The 20,386-nt window shown below is 35.1% G+C and overlaps 1 pseudogene; it reads left to right on the forward strand.

Moving 5' to 3' along the window:
* Positions 1-14,531: 14,531 nt before the first annotated feature.
* Positions 14,532-16,189, forward strand: LOC107938873 (probable mannitol dehydrogenase; annotated as a pseudogene).
* The last annotated feature ends 4,197 nt before the right edge of the window (positions 16,190-20,386 follow it).

Here is a 20,386-nt window from a genome sequence, read left to right on the forward strand (position 1 = left end):
CTTTGTATGTGGCTATTGAGCCGAAATTAGTAAGTGTGATAAGTGTCTTGTGTTTGAGCTTTGCTAATGAAAATGAAATATGGATGTGTCGTGATTTATTGATATATGTGCATGGTTATTCGAATTATATCCGGGCTAAGTCCCGAAGGCTTTTATGCTAGTGACTATATCCGGACTAAGATCCGAAGGCATTTGTGCGAGTTGCTATATTCGGGCTAAGACCCGAAGGCATTTGTGCTAGCGACTATATCCGGGCTAAGTCCCGAAGGCATTTATGCTAGTGACCATATCCGGGCTAAGACCCGAAGGCCTTGTGCGAGTGGTTATATCCGGCTAAATTCCGAAGATGCTCGGGTTTGGAAGTGAACGATCTTGCTGTAATAATTTCAATTAATACGCTCATAAAATCCAAAACGATAAGGTATGTTTCGTACATGCATCGGAAAAGTCGATTCGTTTTAAATAGTATCCGTTAAATTGATTAACGAATTTTCGGCCTTTATATAGGTTTGATACCTTGTGTATGAATATATTGGTTGAAGTGTAAAGTAAGTATGATTATGAAAATGTGCATATATGAAATTATTCATTTAGCTATATGAATGTTATACCTTAGCCGAAACTAATTTCATTATTCAAAACTTACTAAGCATTAAATGCTTACTCCGCTCTTTGATTCTCTGTTTATAGATTTTGGTTCGTCAACTTTCGGACTCGGGATTGTCGAAGTCGAAGTCGTCCACACTATCAAAGCCTTTTGGTACACTTTTGGTTGAACTCTGAAAATGGCATGTATAGGACTACCCTTTTGTTGTTAGTCAAGTACCTTGGTGTTGTATATATTTGGATAGCCATGCGAAAATGGCTTATATATTTTGAGCATAGTGTTATAATCATTTTGTATGTGTATGGTTAATGAGAGGTGTGGATATGCTTGGCAATGATTGGCCATTGGAATGGTTAATCATGATCATTTTGGTGCTTTGTATGACAAATTCTAGTTGATTCATGGAAAACCATGAAATAGGTAAAGTTTACCTTAAAAACAGATGCTGACAGCAGCAGTGGTGTGGATTAGAAAAATCACTAAAAATATTAGGAATGAAATTAAATAGTGAATAAATTATGTAATCGAACCATGATGAATCTACTTTCACATGGAAGAAACGAAACGATCACATGAGTCGTATTTTAAGAGATATTTAAGTTTTCATGGAACAGGGCCAGAGCAATTCCTGGATCCCATGATCTGACTTTGGAAATTCATTATAAATTAACCAGAGTTAATTAGAAGTCATTCCATATATGTATAGATTCATTTTTGAGTCTAGTTTTCTTAGAAACAAACGGCATAAGTATTGAAGCTCTGTACAGGGAGATATATAAGTCGTAATGCATGAAGGTCAAAGCAGACGAACCCTGAAACAGGGGAGACTTTAACTAATAAACTGTACTAATTAGCCCCACCAAAAATTCTAGAAAAAAATTTGTAGATGGACTTATGGGTCTAGTTTCAGAAAAAATTTACGGAACTGGTTTTCGAGTTTTGGAACTCGAGATATGATTTTTAAGGTGACAGTGACGCAGTTAGCCAGCTTGTCTGGAAATTTTAAATGAACTGTGTTTCACAATGAAATAAGTCTGTTAACACCTCGTGTTCGACTCCGGCAACGGTCTCGGGTACGGGGTGTTACAATTTTATTGGTATCAGAGCCACGGTTTACACGATTCTAGGACTACCGTAATACGTTTGGGTCTAGCTATACATGCCATTATGTGATTATTTGATAGTGTGGTGATTTCTGACAATTGAAAATGTGTTTATTTATAGTAATGGGTCCCGATCCCAACCGAGCGGTAGCTGATGATCTTGAAAGTGTAGCGCCTGCTCCCACACAAGGGACAGCGTCGGCGGACTCTCAACCTATTGCTAGTAATCCAAATGATGAAGCTAGACAAGCTTTTTATAGCGTGATGAATGATTGGTTCAACCAATACATTCGAACTAATACGGCTGTTCCACAACCTCCATTCCCGACTAATACCACCCCCGCACCTACAATACCTCCGGTAATTGACCAAATAAGGTCAAATAAGCCCCCAGTTGACAGAATCCGAAAACACGGGGCTACTGAATTTAAAGCTACGGACAGTGATGATGCCGAGCAAGCTGAATTTTGGTTGGATAACACTATTCGGGTACTTGATGAACTATCTTGCACACCAGATGAATGCTTAAAGTGTACTATCTCATTGCTACGTGATTCTGCCTACTATTGGTGGAATACGTTGATTTCTGTTGTGTCCAGAGAGTAAGTAACTTGGGAGTTTTTCCAAACTGAGTTCCGAAAGAAGTATATCAGTCAGAGATTCATTGACCAAAAACGGAAGGAATTTCTTGAGCTTAAACAAGGTTCTATGTCGGTTACCGACTATGAACGAAAATTTGTGAGGCTTAGCCAGTACGCACGAGAATGCATTTCTTCAGAAGCTGTGATGTGTAAACGTTTCGAAGATGGACTGGATGATGATATAAAGCTGTATGTTGGCATTTTAGAAATCCGAGAATTTGTGGTACTTGTCGAGCGAGCTTGCAAAGCCGAGGAGCTCAGTAAGGAGAAAAGGAAAGCTGATATGGGAGCAAAGGAGTTTCGTAAGAGATCTTCGGGAAAGCCCTTCCAACAGTCATCGAAGAAATTTAGAGATGACTTAGGTCGGTCTAGAGACACTTCGGGTTTTTCTAGACGAGATCGTGACCGACCCCCTGTGAGTACACGAGTCACTTCGGTCGCCAGTGTTGGAAACGATCGTCGAGACAGAACGGAGTGTCAGTATTGTGGTAAATGGCATTCGGGGAGTTGTAGATTTCATGACCACTCCTGTTATAAATGCGGATCAGCTGACCATTTTATCAAGGATTGCCCGAGACTGTCTGAACAAAATGTGAATCAGAGTGGGAAACCAGGTGCTACTACTGCTCGGGGTAGACCGTCTAGAAACACGGGCAATGCTAGTGGCGGTCAGAGAGGATCTAGAGATGCTACAACCAGATCTGAGGCTCGTGCGCCTGCTAGGGCTTATGCTATACGTGCACGCGAGGATGCTTCTTCGCCTGATGTTATTACCGGTACTTTCACTCTCTTTGATACTAATGTGATTGCTTTGATTGACCCTGGTTCTACTCATTCTTATATATGTGAAACCTTAGCATCCAGTAAGACTTTACCTATTGAGTCTACTGAGTTCGTACTTCGGGTGTCAAATCCCTTGGGTCGTTATGTGCTTGTCGACAAAGTGTGTAAGAAATGTCCCTTAGAAATCCGAGGTTACTGCTTTCCGGCCAATTTGATGCTTTTGCCGTTTGATAAATTTGATGTTATCCTCGGTATGGATTGGCTAACCGTTCACGATGCATTGTAAATTGCAAAAGAAAAACTATCGATTTGAGGTGTGCAAATAATGAGATGATTCGAGTTGAGTCTACCGACTTGAATGGGTCGCCAGCTGTAATGTCATCGATGTTGGCTCAGAAATATGTAAGAAAGGGGTGCGAAGCATACCTTGCGTATGTACTTGATGACAAAGAGTTAGAAAAGAAGCCTGAATCTGTGCCGGTGGTTTGTGAATATCTGGATGTTTTTCCCAAAGAATTACCGGGTTTACCACCTGTTCGGGAGGTAGAGTTTGGTATTGAACTTGTACCTGGGACTACACCGATTTTGATAGCTCCGTATCGTATGGCACCAACAGAATTAAAGGAATTGAAAGCTCAGTTGCAAGAGTTGACGGATAAAGGTTTCGCTCGACCAAGTTTCTCACCTTGGGGCGCACCAATATTGTTTGTGAAAAAGAAGGACGGAACCATGAGGTTGTGCATCGACTATCGTCAGCTGAATAAGGTGACAATAAAGAATAAATACCTGATACCGCGCATTGACGATTTGTTTGATCAACTAAAGGGAGCCTCAGTGTTTTCAAAGATAGATTTGAGATCGGGTTATTATCAGTTGCGAATTTGAGATTCGGATATACCCAAAACAGCTTTCAGAACGAGATACGGTCACTACGAGTTCTTAGTGATGCCGTTTGGGCTCACTAATGCCCCTGCGGTATTTATGGATCTGATGAATCGGGTCTTCAGACAGTATCTGGACCGGTTTGTAGTTGTGTATTGATGCAAGAAGGTCAAGTTGTAGCTTATGCGTCGAGGCAACTGAAGCCACATGAGAAAAATTATCCGACCCATGATCTTGAACTAGCTGCCATCGTGTTCGCTTTGAAAATATGGCGATATTACTTATTTAGTGAGAAGTGCCATGTATATTCGGATCACAAAAGTCTCAAATATTTGATGACTCAAAGAGACTTGAATCTGCGACAAAGACGTTGGCTCGAGTTGTTGAAAGATTATGAGCTTGTCATTGACTATCACCCAGGAAAGGCTAATGTGGTTGCGGATGCCTTTAGTCGTAAATCACTGTTTGCTTTACAAGAGATGAATGTACACTTGTCTGTTCTATCCGACAATGTGTTAGTGGCAGAATTAAAGGCCAAACCATTGTTGATTCATCAAATTCGTGAAGCTCAGAAAGTCGATGATGAATTGGTTGCAAAACGGGCTGAAGGTGTTTCGAATAGGGAGTCAAAGTTTCAAATTGATGACGACGATTGTTTGAGGTTCAGAAGTCGTTTGTGTGTTCCAAGAAATTCAGAACTTATTTTGATGATTCTGAACGAAGCTCATAGTAGCCGAATGTCAATTCACCCGGGGAGCACGAAAATGTACAACGATCTGAGACGTCAGTTTTGGTGGCATGGTATGAGACTAGACATTTCCGATTTTGTTTCGAAGTGTTTAATATGCCAACAAGTGAAAGCGGAACATCAAGTGCCTACGGGTTTACTCCAGCCGATCATGATACCTGAATGGAAATGGGATCGAGTCACGATGGATTTTGTGTCTGGGTTGCCATTGTCGACAAGTAAGAAAGATGCGATTTGGGTTATTGTTGATAGACTGACTAAGTTGGCTCATTTTATTCCCGTACGCATGGATTATTCACTGGATAAACTAGCTGAATTGTATGTTTCTCAGATTGTAAGATTACACGGGGTACCCATTTCTATTGTGTCGGATAGAGATCCGAGATTCACCTCGCGATTTTGGAAGAAATTGCAAGAAGCTTTGGGTACCAAGTTGCATTTTAGCACCGCTTTTCATCCCCAAACCGATGGTCAATCCGAGCGGATAATTCAGATAATTGAGGATATGTTAAGATGTTGCATCCTTGAGTTTAGTGGTTCATGGGAACGGTATTTACCTTTGATTGAATTCGCTTACAACAATAGTTTTCAATCAAGTATTAAGATAGCACCTTACGAGGCTTTGTACGGTCGTAAATGCCGTACACCATTGTTTTGGACCGAGCTCGATGAAAGTAAAATTTTCGGAGTTGATTTGATTAAAGATGCTGAGCAGAAAGTAAAAATAATTCGTGAAATTCTGAAGGCAGCATCAGATCGTCAAAAGTCGTATGCGGATTTGAAACGAAAGGACATTGAGTATCAGGTGGGAGATAAAGTGTTTCTTAAAGTTTCACCTTGGAAAAAGATACTCAGATTTGGGCGTAAGGGCAAATTGAGTCCGAGGTTCATCAGGCCATATGAAATATCTGAACGAGTCGGTCCAGTCGTGTATAGATTGATTTCCCCCTGAACTTGAAAAGATTCACGACGTCTTTCATGTTTCGATGCTTCGATGTTACAGATCTGATCCTTCGCACATAATTAGTCCATCAGAGGTTGAAATTCAATCTGACTTGAGTTATGAAGAAGAACTGATTCGTATCCTAGCTCGTGAAGTGAAAGAGTTGCGACTCAAAAGGGTTCCGTTAGTAAAGGTGTTATGGCTCAAACACGGAATCGAAGAAGCTACTTGGGAAAACGAGAACTCTATGAGAGAACGATACCCAAACCTATTTACCGGTAAGATTTTCGGGGAGGAAAATTTCTTAAGTGGGGGAGAGTTGTGACAGCCCTAATGTGACCCTAGTCAGGAAGTGGTTTCGGGACCACAAAACCGAGTCATAAAAATAATTAACTGTCATATTTGATGCTTATTATATGTATATATGCATGTGTGAAAATTTCATATTTGAATTTTGTTAATTGTAGGTGAATTTTAGTAAATAGGACTTATGTGAGAAAATTTAGAAATGTGCTAGGCAATTGTAAAGTGGCCTATTAATGCATGCTATAGAAATGATGGGTTTGCATGTCAAATTGCCCAAAATTTGAGCTAGTGGCCGGCCATGCTATGGGTCATAGCATATTTTAAGCATGGTGTGTTAATGTTTCATGTTGGAAAGAATAAAATAAAAGAGCTAGTATTAAAATAAGGAAAGAAAGGGTGAAGAAAAGAAAAAAGGTATCACCTTGTTCTTCTTAGCCGTACAAGAAGAAGAAATAGAGGGGGGCATTCGGCCTTTTGAATGAAGAGAAGGTTAGTAAATTTTGTTAATCTTTCTTTTGAAATCTTAGTTTGTTCAGGTTAATCATCATGTTTTTCTTACCTAGCCATACTAAAACGTTGAATTTAGAGGGTTGGATGGAACTTTCGGTTATGGTATGTGTGAGAAGAACTTGATTTTTTTTTCCTTCTTACCTTTAAGTTTTGATGGATAAAGAAACAAAAAGATTGTTAATAAAAGAAATTAATCTTGTTAAAACTTTAAACTAATAACACCCATGTGTGTGATAACCGAACATAAACTTTGTTTAAAGTCTTGATCAAAGGCCGGTTAAGTGTTTTGAAATGGATATCTAAGGTGTTAAATAATAAAACTCTTGATGACTTGGGTTAAATAGCACTCGGTCATCTTAGGTTAATATCAAGGTAAGGAGCTTATACTAGTGATAGCCGAATTAAAGAATGCTTGATGTCATGAGTAAATGTTGTTCATGTTATTTACATGAGAAATGGTAGTTAGGTGAAGTAGAGTCTAGCAAATTAGCACATATGTGCATTAGTTGCTAAATGGAGAAAAAAATCGGCTAACAAGGGTGTACTAAGGCCGAATATGACTTGGAATATTATTGAGTGATGTATGTGTTTTGAATTGATGGAATGGAGAGGATGCTTAAATTGTGCTATGAACAATTATATGTTAAATTAAGGGTTGCTAAGTTAGCTATTAAGGTGAAGTGCAAATGTTAGTATGTGATTACAAGTGTATATATGTGTTTTAGCCGAGCTTTGAACTTGAAACAAAATGGTAATTAGTCAATACAAGTGACCATAATTGTAGAATGTATTAAGTGTACAATCGGCCTCACCATAGACATGCATATTCGGCCACATGAATGAATACATAGATTGATGTTGTACGTTCGGCTATAGGTAAGCATATTGATGGCTTTATCTTGACTTAGAAAATCGGCTAAGGGAGAATATTGGCTAGTAGGTTGAATTTGATTCATGATTTCATACATATATGACTCTAATGCCTAATATACATGGGCTAAGTACCTTGAATTTCTCCTTGATGTTCAAAATGATTAAATCAATTGAACGAGGTACGTGATACATTTGTGGCCAATTTGAACAAGGTACGTGATACATTTGAGGCCAATTTGACTACGTGTCGAGCAGAACTACAAGAGAACATTAATCAGCTTTCCAATCATATTCAATTGCTCACTCAAGCTGTTGCTCGTTTGGAGACTTCTTCGAATCGACGATCTCGTGCTCGTGATAGTGATCATGATAGGGATAATGAACAACTTCGTATTCGTTCTAATCCTGGTAGACACGAATATCGTCACATTGATGAAACTTTGGGTATTTCTAATCAAGGCCATCCTTCTGTCGCTAAACCAAAGTTCAACATTCCACCATTCTAAGGAAAGTATGATCCAGATGCACATTGCGATTGGGAGGATAAAATGGAGATCATGTTCTGTTGTTATAAGTGTCTAGAGGAGGAGAAAGTTCCATTAGCTATATTGGCATTTCTGATTATGCATTGAGTTGGTGGACTCAACTTGTGTTGAACCGCCAAAGGAATCGTGAACGAGATGTTGATTCATGGGAACAGTTGACACAAAAAATGCGAAAATGTTTTATCCCACCTCATTATTATAGGGATATTAAACGAAGACTTCAACGCCTTGTTCAAGGTAATCGATTTGTTGATGAGTACTTTAAAGAGATGAAGATGCTTATGCATAGAGCAAATATCCAAGAAGATGAGGAGACTACCATGGTGCGGTTTGTAGATGGTTTGAATGTTTCGATAGCCAATGTTCTTGATCTTCAAACCTACATGTTTCCACCCATAGCATGGCCAGCCACTATGCTTTAATTTTGGGTAATTTGACATGCAAACCCATCATTTTCACAACATGCATTATTAGGCCACTTTACATTTGCCTAGCACATTTCTAAATTTTCTCACATAAGTCCTATTTGATAAAATTCACTTACAATTAACAAAATTCAAACATGAAATTTTCACACATGCATATGTACATATAATGAGCATCAACTATGACGGTTAATTATTTTTATGACTCGGTTTAGTGGTCCCGAAACCACTTTCCAACTAGGGTCAATTTGGGGCTGTCACACAAGGTTGAACACCAAAAAACCATTACATGTTGATAAGTTCAAAATTTTGATAAAGAACTAGTTAGAAGCTCTCACAAAGTAGTTTTTATTCAAAAGATGATTACCCATTACAACAACTTGACAAAACAATTTATAGACCTAGGTAGACTAATAGGCACATTCGGCCATAAATGAAATTAATGTATACAAGTCGTACATAAATCAAAATGGTTCATGAATTCTCTTAAATGCATTCAAATGGATGTTCATTCCCCCATTGTAGATTCATGGAAGTTCATCTGATGTAATTGCATGTATTTGAACGTTCATGATCTCATTAAATGACATTCATGCAAGAATTTTAACTTGAAGAGTCACATTCATCCATATATCTTGTTATTCATTTTTTCAGCCCAAAAGCTCATATTATTTTCCCTCACCATCCATTCACCTTAATGTACTTTGAATCCATTCGTTCATGAATGTTTGAAGTGCTTTGAATCCTTAAAACACATTCCCCTTAAACCATACATGCATCCACCGTATTCAATGTTGAACATTTAATTGGCTAGAAAATTCATGCACATTCGTCAACAAAAAATGGTTCCTTCATACACTCCATAAATAGTCAAAATATTCATGCATGGGAAATACCTCTTGAGCTATTGGTTCATGAAAAAATTTGTTCATACATTCATCCTTAAATGGCCATAGAAATGTCTTCATGAATCTGCCATAAAAAGACCAAACATTCCATGCAAACTCAAGGATTTGAATGGCCTTAATTCATCATTTGAAAAGTTGCAATTGTTCCTCCAAAGTTAGTCTACCATTGGTATACATTTAGGACAACTTAAACACACCATTAGCAAAAAATAAATATGTAATAAAATCAGATAGACTAAAGACACAATGATTGGAACAAATTTTAAGGCATATCAAAACACAGAAAACTAAGACATATTAAAGACGCCCAAATCTAAGACATGTTTTAAAACACAATTAAAATGATTCAAGGACACAAATTAATTATCATGAAAAATATTAAACAAAAATATTTAAAACAAGTTGTGTAAATAAAACAACTTAAAATGCATAAATGGGCCTCAAAACCCAAAACCAGGATGTTTTGTTTTCACCGAGAAGACACAAAGAATGGTTTGGGATAATAAATGTAAATTCAATTATTATTTACTTTCCTAGGATAGAATAATGGAAATTTTTTTGGTCTGCATCAATTTATTTTAAGTTTTTATGTGATAGCATGATGAAAATTAAATTGATTGAAAAGTATGTTCATGCATATGAATGGTAAGCACGTCATATAGCTTAGGAAAAGAAGGTCGCGTGTTCAACTACCTACGTTTTGTTGCAACAGATGAATATTGTACTCCGCTTATAATCCTATGGGTTTTGGGAGGGAGACGGGGAGATAGTGGGGGTGGGCAGAGGGAGAGGCGAATGGGGGTAGAAAAGGGGATGGTGGGGGAGAGAGGGAGGGAGAGGGACAGGATGAGGAGGTTTTCTTTTTATTTAATATTAATGTAATTATATTTATTTAATATTAATATGTAATATCCTGATTTTGGGCCTAGTCGGAATAGTGGTTTCGTGACCACAAAATTCGAGATAGAAATAATTATTTTATGATTATTTTGAGGTCTATGATATGATTGCATGATTGTGTGAAAATTTCATGAAGAAATTTTATGCATAAAGTGCTTAAATTGAAATTAGGGACTAAATCGAATAATTTGTAAAAACTTGCATTCTAGAAGTTTCTAGTATGAAATTGTTTTGAAATATTAATTAGGAGGTCTTAAATAGAAATTTTACCAATTTCTAAGTCTATGGACAAAAAATTGGACATGGATGGAATTTTTGGAAAGTTTAGTAGTAAGGGCATTTTGGTCATTTAGGGGTAAAATGAATTAAAATACAAAATTAAAAGCCAATTTTGCTCATCTTCAACCCCATGGCCGAATATAGTAAGGAGAAACCATGGATAGGGTTTTTCAAGCTTCTAAGCTCGATTGTAAGTCCGTTCTAGCCTCGTTTTTAATGATTTTTACGTTTTTGGAGTCCCAGTAGCTCGATTAAGCTTATGCTAGCAATAATTCAACCTAGGGTTCATATTTGGAAAAATACCCATAGGTGAAATTTGTGTATTTTGGTGTTTTATGATAGAATATAAGGTTTTAAACTATGTTAGACAACTTGTACTACTCGGTTTTAAGTGAAAACGAGCAAAAGGGCTTAATCGGTAAAAATACCTAATAGTCATAAGTACATGTTAGAGTGAGAATTTAATGTTTCCATAGAAGGGAAAAATGATCAGCATGTCATAAAACATAAGAAAATAGGCTGAAGTTTAATTTACGAGCTTTGGGGAAAAAGTGTAAATATGCAAAAGTTTAGGGGCAAAACTATAATTTTTCCAAAATATGATTTTGGGTCAATTTGAATAATGTGAGTCCTAATTATACTATATTTTAAATGATAGAGCAAGGAAAACTGAAATTCGGGCTAAAATGGGGAAAATACCAAGTTGTGGACGAAATGGTAAAAGTAGCCATTTTTCGCATACGAGATAAGTTCATGTGTAAATGTAGTAACATAATTGTCATTTTAAGCAATTTAATGTTGTTTATATGATATGATGCTGATTATTATCATGAAATATTATGCTTTGTGGTTATTGTTGAATAATATGTAATTATGTGAATTACTTGATGAGTATAAACTATCACCGAAGTATCAATTTCGATATTCCGTGGAAGATGGCAAAGATGTGTGATCGAGGAAAACGCCCGTTTGAACCTTAGGAATAGATTAGGATACAAGTGACATGTCACTAGGATGTTTGGGCATCCGAACTCGTTGAGTTGAGTCCGAGTTCACTTATGGATGCAAATGTCCGAACTCGTTAAGTTGAGTCCGAGTTCGAGAGATGTAACTAGACATCCGAGCTCGTTGAGTTGAGTCCGAGTTCACTTATGGGCGGGTTACATGGTAGCTTGGCTACATATGTGGCACTTATGTGCAAACTTTCCATGTATCCGAATTATATTCCGATGTGTTCAACGGGTAAAATTCTACTCAAATGGAGGAATACTCGAGATGAAAGGGACGTATTGGTAAGTGTTGTGAAATGAATACTTTGAACAGGTATGTACTTAACCCTCTGGTTGAAAACTCGATATAACAACAATATGGTAAGATGATAAATGAAAATGTGATATGAATGTCTCGGTGATGATTATGCAAATGATGTTTTATGTTTGCGCATATAGTTGTGTTACTTGCTATTTGCATGTGAGCTTACTAAGCATTTATACTTACTCCCTCCTTTTCATTCCTTGTAGTGTTGACAAGCCAGCTCGGAAATCGGAAACGATCGGAGGCACGCTCACACTATCCGTATACCATCTTGGCATAATGGCTTGTATATTTTGAGTATGGCATGTATAGCATTATAATCATTTTGTGTATATGGTCTTATGATATGGTTATTGAGTGGTATGAAAATGCTTGGTAATGATTAGCCATTGGAATGGCTAATCATAATCATATTTGGTGTTATGTATGCTAAATTGCTAGCTAATCCATGGAAACCATGAAATAGGTAAAATTTACCATAAAATAGATTCAGTCAGCAGCAGTGACGTGAGTTTCAAAAATCACTAAAAATAGTAGAGATACAATTAGATGATGAATAATATATGGAATTGAAGAATTATGAGTCTATTTTCATATGGATGGAACAAAACAGGTATATGAGTTATATTTTATGAGATGTTTAAATTTTTGTAAAACAGGGCCAGAGCAATTTCTGGATCCCCTGTTATGACTTTGGAAATTCACCATAAATTTCTCAAAGATAATTAGAAGTCATAATTTATATTTAAAGATTCCTTATTGAGTCTAGTTTTATTAGAAGCGAACGGTATAGTCATTGAAACTCTGTACAAGGAGATATTTGATTCGTAATACTCAGAGGTCAGAGCAGTCAAACTCTGAAACAGGGGAGACTTTAACTAATAAACTGTACTAATTGGCCCAACCAAAAATTCTAGAAAAAATTTAGTAAATAGATATATGAGTCTAGATTTATGGAAAATTTACGGATCTTGATTTCGAGTTTCGTAACTCGAGATATGATTTTTATTGTAACTGTGATGCGAGTAGCTAGAAAGCTGTGAATGTAGAAACAAAAGATTTGAAGTTCTTATTTTGATAAATTATGTTCGGTAACTCCTCAAGCTCGACTCCGGCGACGATTTTGGGCGTGGGGGCGTTACATAATATTAATGTAAGATTTAAATTTATTATTATATTTTAAGAAAATATTATTTATTTTATATATTTTAAAATTTTATATATTTTATTTCTTGTCTACGATATTTTTATTTTTATATACTTTAAATTTATTATTATATTTTTTGAATTTATGTATTTATATATATTTTTTGAATTTTTTAGAATTATGATCAAATTGATAACATTTGTAAATTTTGAGGGTTAATTTTTTAAAATTATGACTAAACCGATATAATATGTAAAAGTTGAGTGCTAAATTTGTTATTATACCAATTTTTTAACTGACATGTTAGTTTGCCGTTTGTAATTTTAACCGGAGTGACCAAAATGATCAAAAAGTGTAACGTGTGTACTTAAATTGTAAACTTTTTATTTTGGGTGCCTAAAATGATTTTTTTTCTTGAGTGACTATCTATGTAGTTTATCCAAAATTAAAATATGCTCCAAGTTGTTATGTTGTTTCAAAATTTAAGATTTAGTCATTTACTTTTATTTCAAGCAATTTAGTCCCTCTGCTTTTTTTAAAATTTTATAATTCAGGTCTAATTTTTAACATTTAAAATTTTATGTTAAAGTTAGGTTTGTTATAAAGTTGAGTTTTTTGTTACATTGTTACGAAACAAGTAATTTTTTTATACTAAAAAGCCATGCTAAAGAATTTAACAAAAAAATATTATCAGTGTATGATATTATTTAATACTATTTGATTAAATAATTTTTTTGGTTAACTTAGAATTTCTATAATATTATTTCAATTATATAATACAAATAAATGGATTTAGTTATATAAATTATTTTACAAATTTAAATTCAAATAATTCAAAAATAGAGGTGTAATTGAAAAAAGAAAAGAAAAGAAGAAAACCAAACCCATGAATCGTTGATGACATGGAGGATGATCTGGCAAAGTACGATGACGAACCGGGTGAGAGCATCCCGTCCTAGTAGCATGGTACACATTTTAAGAGTAAATGAAAAAGTGAATATTGGTCAAATTTCAAGTTTGTTCTTTATTAAATAAAAAATTACTTGATAAATTAAAAAACATAAAAAAATAAAAATTACATTTATTTTTATAGTTATGGTTATTATTGATGTTAACATCATATTAATTTACTTATTATTATTAATTATTTAAAATAAAATACTAAAATATTTTAATTAAATGTGTTTTCAAGTTATTTAAAATTAAAATCAAATAGTAAATTTCAATAAAAACAATCAAGCATAAGTGAGGTATCAAATTTTAATATAAAATTAAAGTAAAATTTTTTAGTTCAAATTCAGAAATACAATGGCAAATATTAAAAAAATTAAAACATAGTGGTAATTATTAAATAAATAATTAATTAAATTGATTAATAAGTCATATCCATATAAATTTATTACTTTTATGCATTGAATTTTTTTTAATAGGCCATCCTTGACGTCTCCATCCATAAAAGTGCAGAGTCGGGTAGTATAATATTGACTTTTGGATAGTTTGCGTTTGGGCATAAATCATTGTTCGGGTCACTCAGTACGTCAGCATAGCCGCTGAATCCTGCGCTATAAATACCAATCTGCTTTGCTTTGCTTTGCTTTGAAAGAGTTGAAATAATTATATGAATCCAACAATGACAAGATTGGTAGAAGAAGAGCACCCCAACAAGGCCTTTGGATGGGCAGCTAGAGACAGTTCCGGTGTCTTGTCTCCCTTCAAATTTTCCAGAAGGTTTTTTATCATTGAATAGGTTCCCATGTTTGATCTTCTTCAAAAGGGTCTGTGACTGACGTGGGGTTTGCACTTGCAGGGCAACAGGAGAAAAGGATGTGGCTTTTAAGGTGCTTTATTGTGGAATATGCCATTCCGATCTTCATATGGCCAAGAATGAATGGGGCATGTCTGTCTACCCTCTCGTCCCTGGGTATGTTTCTCATTCATATGTTTGGGGCTGCATATTTAATGACAGAAACTTGACATATGCAACTATATAGGAATCAGAGTTAATTGGTCAACCTAAACAATATATATTGGATGCAACTATATATGAATCAGAGTTAATTGGTCAACCTAAGCAATATATATTGGATGCAGGCATGAGATTGTGGGTGAAGTGACGGAGGTGGGAAGTAAGGTCCAAAAGTTCGACGTTGGAGACCGAGTTGGAGTTGGGTGCGTGGTAGGATCATGCCATTCCTGCGATAGCTGCAAAAACAATCTTGAGAATTACTGCCCCAAATCTATACTTACCTATGGGGCCGAGTACCACGATGGAAGTATTACATACAGAGGCTACTCCGACACTATGGTTGCTGATGAACATTTTTTCGTCCGTATCCCTGACAATCTGCCTCTTGACGTCGTTGCTCCTCTGCTTTGTGCTAGGATTACATTGTATAGTCCATTGAGATATTATGGACTCGATAAGCTTGGTTTGCATGTTGGTGTGGTTGGACTGGGTGGATTGGTACATGTTGCAGTGAAATTCGCCAAGGCAATGGGGGCCAAAGTTACTGTGATCAGCACATCCCCTAGTAAGAAGAAGGAAGCTTTGGAAAATCTTGGTGCTGATTCCTTTTTGGTCAGCCGAGACTAAGATCAGCTTCAGGTTTCAATGATTTATTTTTTATTAATAATGAGGGGATTCTTCCTTGTGAGTGCAGATGTTTATATATAAATTTCTAAATCCTTTACTCGATCGGTGTATAGGGTGCTAGTGGCACATTGGATGGAATCATCGACACTGTGTCTGCTCAACACCCCCTGTTCCTATTGCTTGGGCTGCTGAAGTCTCACGGGAAGCTTGTTCTTGTTGGCGCTCCAGAGAAACCACTTGAGTTGCCTGTGTTTCCTTTGCTACAAGGTAACAATCTGTTGCTAATATGTTTTCATAAGAGTGATATGCGATCTCTAGTTCTCCATCGATTTCTTAAATTCGAGTCACGATAAATGAGTGCAAGGAGGAAAGTCATAGGAGGAAGCATGACTGGAGGGATGAAGGAGACTCAAGAGATGATTGATTTCGTAGCTAAACACAACCTAAAACCTGATATTGAAGTTATAGCTATGGAGTATGTGAATACTGCCATGGAACGCCTTCTCAAAGCTGATATTAAATACCGATTTGTCATCAACATTGGAAATACATTGAAGGCCACCACCTCTTAAACTATTTTATCACATTGTTATACACAATACAAATTGGCAATAGTAGTCCAATTGTTCTTATGTTGCGCTAATAGTTTTAGTTTTCACCTTCTTTGCATGATATTCCAATGCCAGACAGCTCTTATGTAATGGTGTAACGCCCCCATACCCGAGACCTTCGTCGAAGTCGAGCACGAGGTGTTAACGGACTTAATTCATTAATTAAAAAGGTCAAACAATTTATTTTAAAATTTCCAGACAAGCTGGCTAACTGCGTCACAGTCGCTAAAAAAATCCATAACTCAAGTTAAGAAACTTGAAATCCAATTCTGTAAATTTTTCCTAAAACTAGACTCATATATATACTGACTAATTTTTTTCTAGAATTTTTGGTCAGGCCAATTAGTACAGTTTATTAGTTAAAGTCTCCCCTGTTTCAGGGTTCAGCTACTCTGACCCCTGTGTATTTCGAATCAGATATCTCCCTTTACAGAGTTTAATGACCATTCCGTTTATTTCTCATAAAACTAGACTCAATAAACATTTCATACATGTAAGGTACAACTCTTAATTGTTTTTGTAAAATTTATGGTGAATTTTTAAATTCAGAACAGGGGATTCAGAGATCGCTCTGACCCTATTCCACCAAAACTTAAATATCTCATAAAATATAACTTATTTACCTGTTTAGTTTCTTCCATATGAAAATAGACTCATCAAGATTCGATTCCATAACTTATTCATCATTTAATTTCATTTATACTATTTTTATAGATTTTTCAAATTCACGTCACTGCTGCTGTCTGATTCTGTTTTGTGGCCAATTTTACCTTTCCAAGGATTTTCATGGTTTAGTTAAGACATAAAGCATACATGTTATCATATATAAACTTGATTAGCCATTCCAATAGCTAATCATTCTCAAACATTTCCATTCCATCCATAGCCATATCGTAAGATTATACACACAAAATTATTTGAATGCTATACATGCCATATGTCCAAAAATTACAAGTCATTATACCGTGATTGTCCAGTGATAGTGTGAGCGTGCCTCCGACCGTCCCGATCTCCAAATTGACTTGTCAAAACTACAAAGAATGAAAAGGAGGGAGTAAGCATAGATGCTTAGTAAGTCCACATGCAAATAACAAATAACTTAACAAAGCAATTATACCAACCAACATTAGCATAATATCACCAAAACATATATCACATTTCTATTCATCATTCATCATCTTACCATATTATTATTGTCGTATCAAGTCTCAACCCGAGGGTTAAGTACATACCTATCCAAAGTGCCCATTCCATAATACTTACCAATACGTCACTTGCATCTTGAGTATTCTTCCATTTCACTAGAATTTTACCCGTTGAACACATTGAAATATAACTCGGATACATGGAAAGTTTGCACATAAGTGCCACATATATAGCCAAGCTACCATGTAACCCGCCCATAAGCGAACTCGGACTCAACTCAACGAGCTTGGGCGTTCGCATCCATAAGTGAACTCGGACTCAACTCAACGAGCTCGGATGCCTAGTTACATCTCACGAACTCGGACTCAACTCAACGAGCTCGGACATTCGCATCCATAAGTGAACTCGGACTCGACTCAATGAGCTCGGATGCCCAAATATCCTAATCTATTCCTAAGGTTCAACGGGACTTTCCTCGTTCGTACTCCTTTACCATTCTCCTTGGAATACCAATGACGATACTTCGGTAGTCTTTCACATTTTTCACATAATTCATAAAATTTTTGCATGTTGTCCAACAATGACCACAAAGCATAGAATTGCATGATAACACTCATAATATCGTATAAATAGCATTAAATGATTTAAAATAATGGTTGTATTACAATATTTACATATGAACTTACCTCGATACAAAATGAGACTAGTCGAGCCTATTCCTCATAAACTTTATTTTTCCCCTGATCTCAACTCGAATCTCTTTTCTCTTGATCTATAATACCAAATTAATTTATTTAATACACACATTCATCAAAACAGCCCCTAGTACAAACTTTGGCAAAATTATCATTTTGCCCCTAAACTTTCAAATATTTACACTTTTGCCCCTAGGTTTGTAAATTAAACCTCATCCTATTTTCTTATGTTTTATGACATGCTGACCATTTTTCCCTTCTATAGCAACATCAAATTCACACTCTAACATGTACTTATGAATATTAGGTATTTTTACCTATTATGTCATTTTACTCGTTTTTACGAAAAATCACTTAGCAAAAGTTGTTTAACACAATCTCAAACTTCATATTCTACCATAAAATATCAAAATTCATACATATCATCCATGGATAAAATTTTAAATATAAACCCTAGCTCAAAATATTGGTAGAAATAGGTAAACCGAGCTACGAGATTTCAAAAATGTAAAGAACATTAAAAACGAGCATAGAAATCACTTACAATCAAGGCTTAAAAGTGTTGAAACCCTAGCTATGGTGGAGAGCAAAATTTGGCAACAAGTTATGGAGAAGATGATCATTTTTGTGTTATTTTTCCCATTTTATTTCATTTAATATCCAAATGACCAAAATGCCCTTCCTTACTAAACTTTCAAAAAATTTCATCCATGTCCAATTTTTGTCCATAAACTTAGAAATTGGTCAAATTTCTATTTAAGACCTCCTAATTAATATTTCAAAGCAATTTCATACTAGAAACTTCTAGAATGCAAGTTTTGCAACTTATTCAATTTAATCCCTAACTTCAAATTAAGCACTTTATGCATAGAATTTCTTCACAAAATTTTCACACAATCATGAAATCATATCATAGACCTCAAAATAATCATAAAATAATTATTTCTATCTCGGATTTTATGGTCCCGAAACCACTATTCTGATTAGGCCCTAATTTGGGTTATCACAAATGGGTTACCATCAAAATAAATTAATCATTTGTAACTTTTTTTTTCTTTGGAGATATAGTATTTCTTTTCTTTTTTATTTTCTTTTAATTTTGAATTTCAGCCTTCTAATTTACAAAAATTGAGAAGATAGTCATGATTTGGTTATTGTATTATTCCTAAGTAACATTATTAAACTTTGTTGTTAAATTGTTTGAGGGAAAATCAATTGTTCAAAATTCATGCTTTGAACAACATCTAAACTAATCTCTCAATTTTTATAAAGGGATGAAATTCATTATTGACCTTTTAATTCTTTGCGTCTCATTTGTATTTTTCACTTTTTAGGATTATTATTTAAAGTATTATTTTTTGGTAGTAAATTAAAGTATTATTTAATTATTTATTATTGATCTTCAATTAGTTAGAAAAGAACCAATATATAGAGAGAGAGAGTTATTTTTTAGTGAAATATTTGAAAGAATAAGAAGAAGTAATTGGAAGGATGAGAAGGAGGCTAACACAATGTATTATCCCAAAATATTTGATGTCCTAAGTGGCATTATTACGGGTAGAGTCCAATAAATTTTCAGAAGATAGAATTTAGTTAACTCTTTAAGTGAGACAACGGCTTAAGTAATGAATGGACTTGTCAAAGTGGACCTATGTGCCATTTTTCCATTAGAAGGGACAATTTAGTCATTTTATGAGTAATATAATTAGAATTTATAAATTTGAAATACTAGATGAAGGGATTAATAAAAACAATTAGATCATGTTTAGAAACAAGTGAGAGATAATATACATGGGTTATGTTGACCTTTGACCAATTTTTACTTTTGACAAATAAAAGAAAAGAAAAAAATAAAAATTTTACTTATTCTTTCTCCAGTTGCATTATCCACCGTAGACACGAAGAGAGAAATTTCTTCCACCTCCTTTTTTGTTTCTTTCATCTTTTCTACTCAAATTTTCACCATCTCCTTAATTTCCTCTTCAAACCTTACTTGAAAATCCTCTTCAAATTTTCATCTTTTCCTTACTAGTATTAGTAGATAATCTAAACATTTCCTTAGCCTAATAAAAAATGAGCAAACAATTTGAAAGACTAATATGTCATCTACCAAGTCCAATTGGGAAGATACTTTATCTTGAGCATCAGAGTGGATGACTCCCAAAAGATAAAGACATAGATGTTACTGACTGGACTGGAAGTACGTCGAGTAGGACCCAAGTAAAATTGATCTTAGATTTGTTTATGGATTTATTCACTTGTGGTGTTCATAGTGTGATGTACCAGAATTTGGAAGATTATATTAGCCATTGGAATGACCTAATAAGTTATTGGAGTTTATAAAATAGTTGTATTAAAACGTTTGTTTAATTTAGAAGAAAATTTAGTTAAATTTTCAAAAAAAAAAAACTCATGAGTTAATAAAAA

Source organism: Gossypium hirsutum, chromosome A12 (assembly GCF_007990345.1).
Source record: "Gossypium hirsutum isolate 1008001.06 chromosome A12, Gossypium_hirsutum_v2.1, whole genome shotgun sequence".
NCBI classification, from domain to species: Eukaryota; Viridiplantae; Streptophyta; class Magnoliopsida; order Malvales; family Malvaceae; genus Gossypium; species Gossypium hirsutum.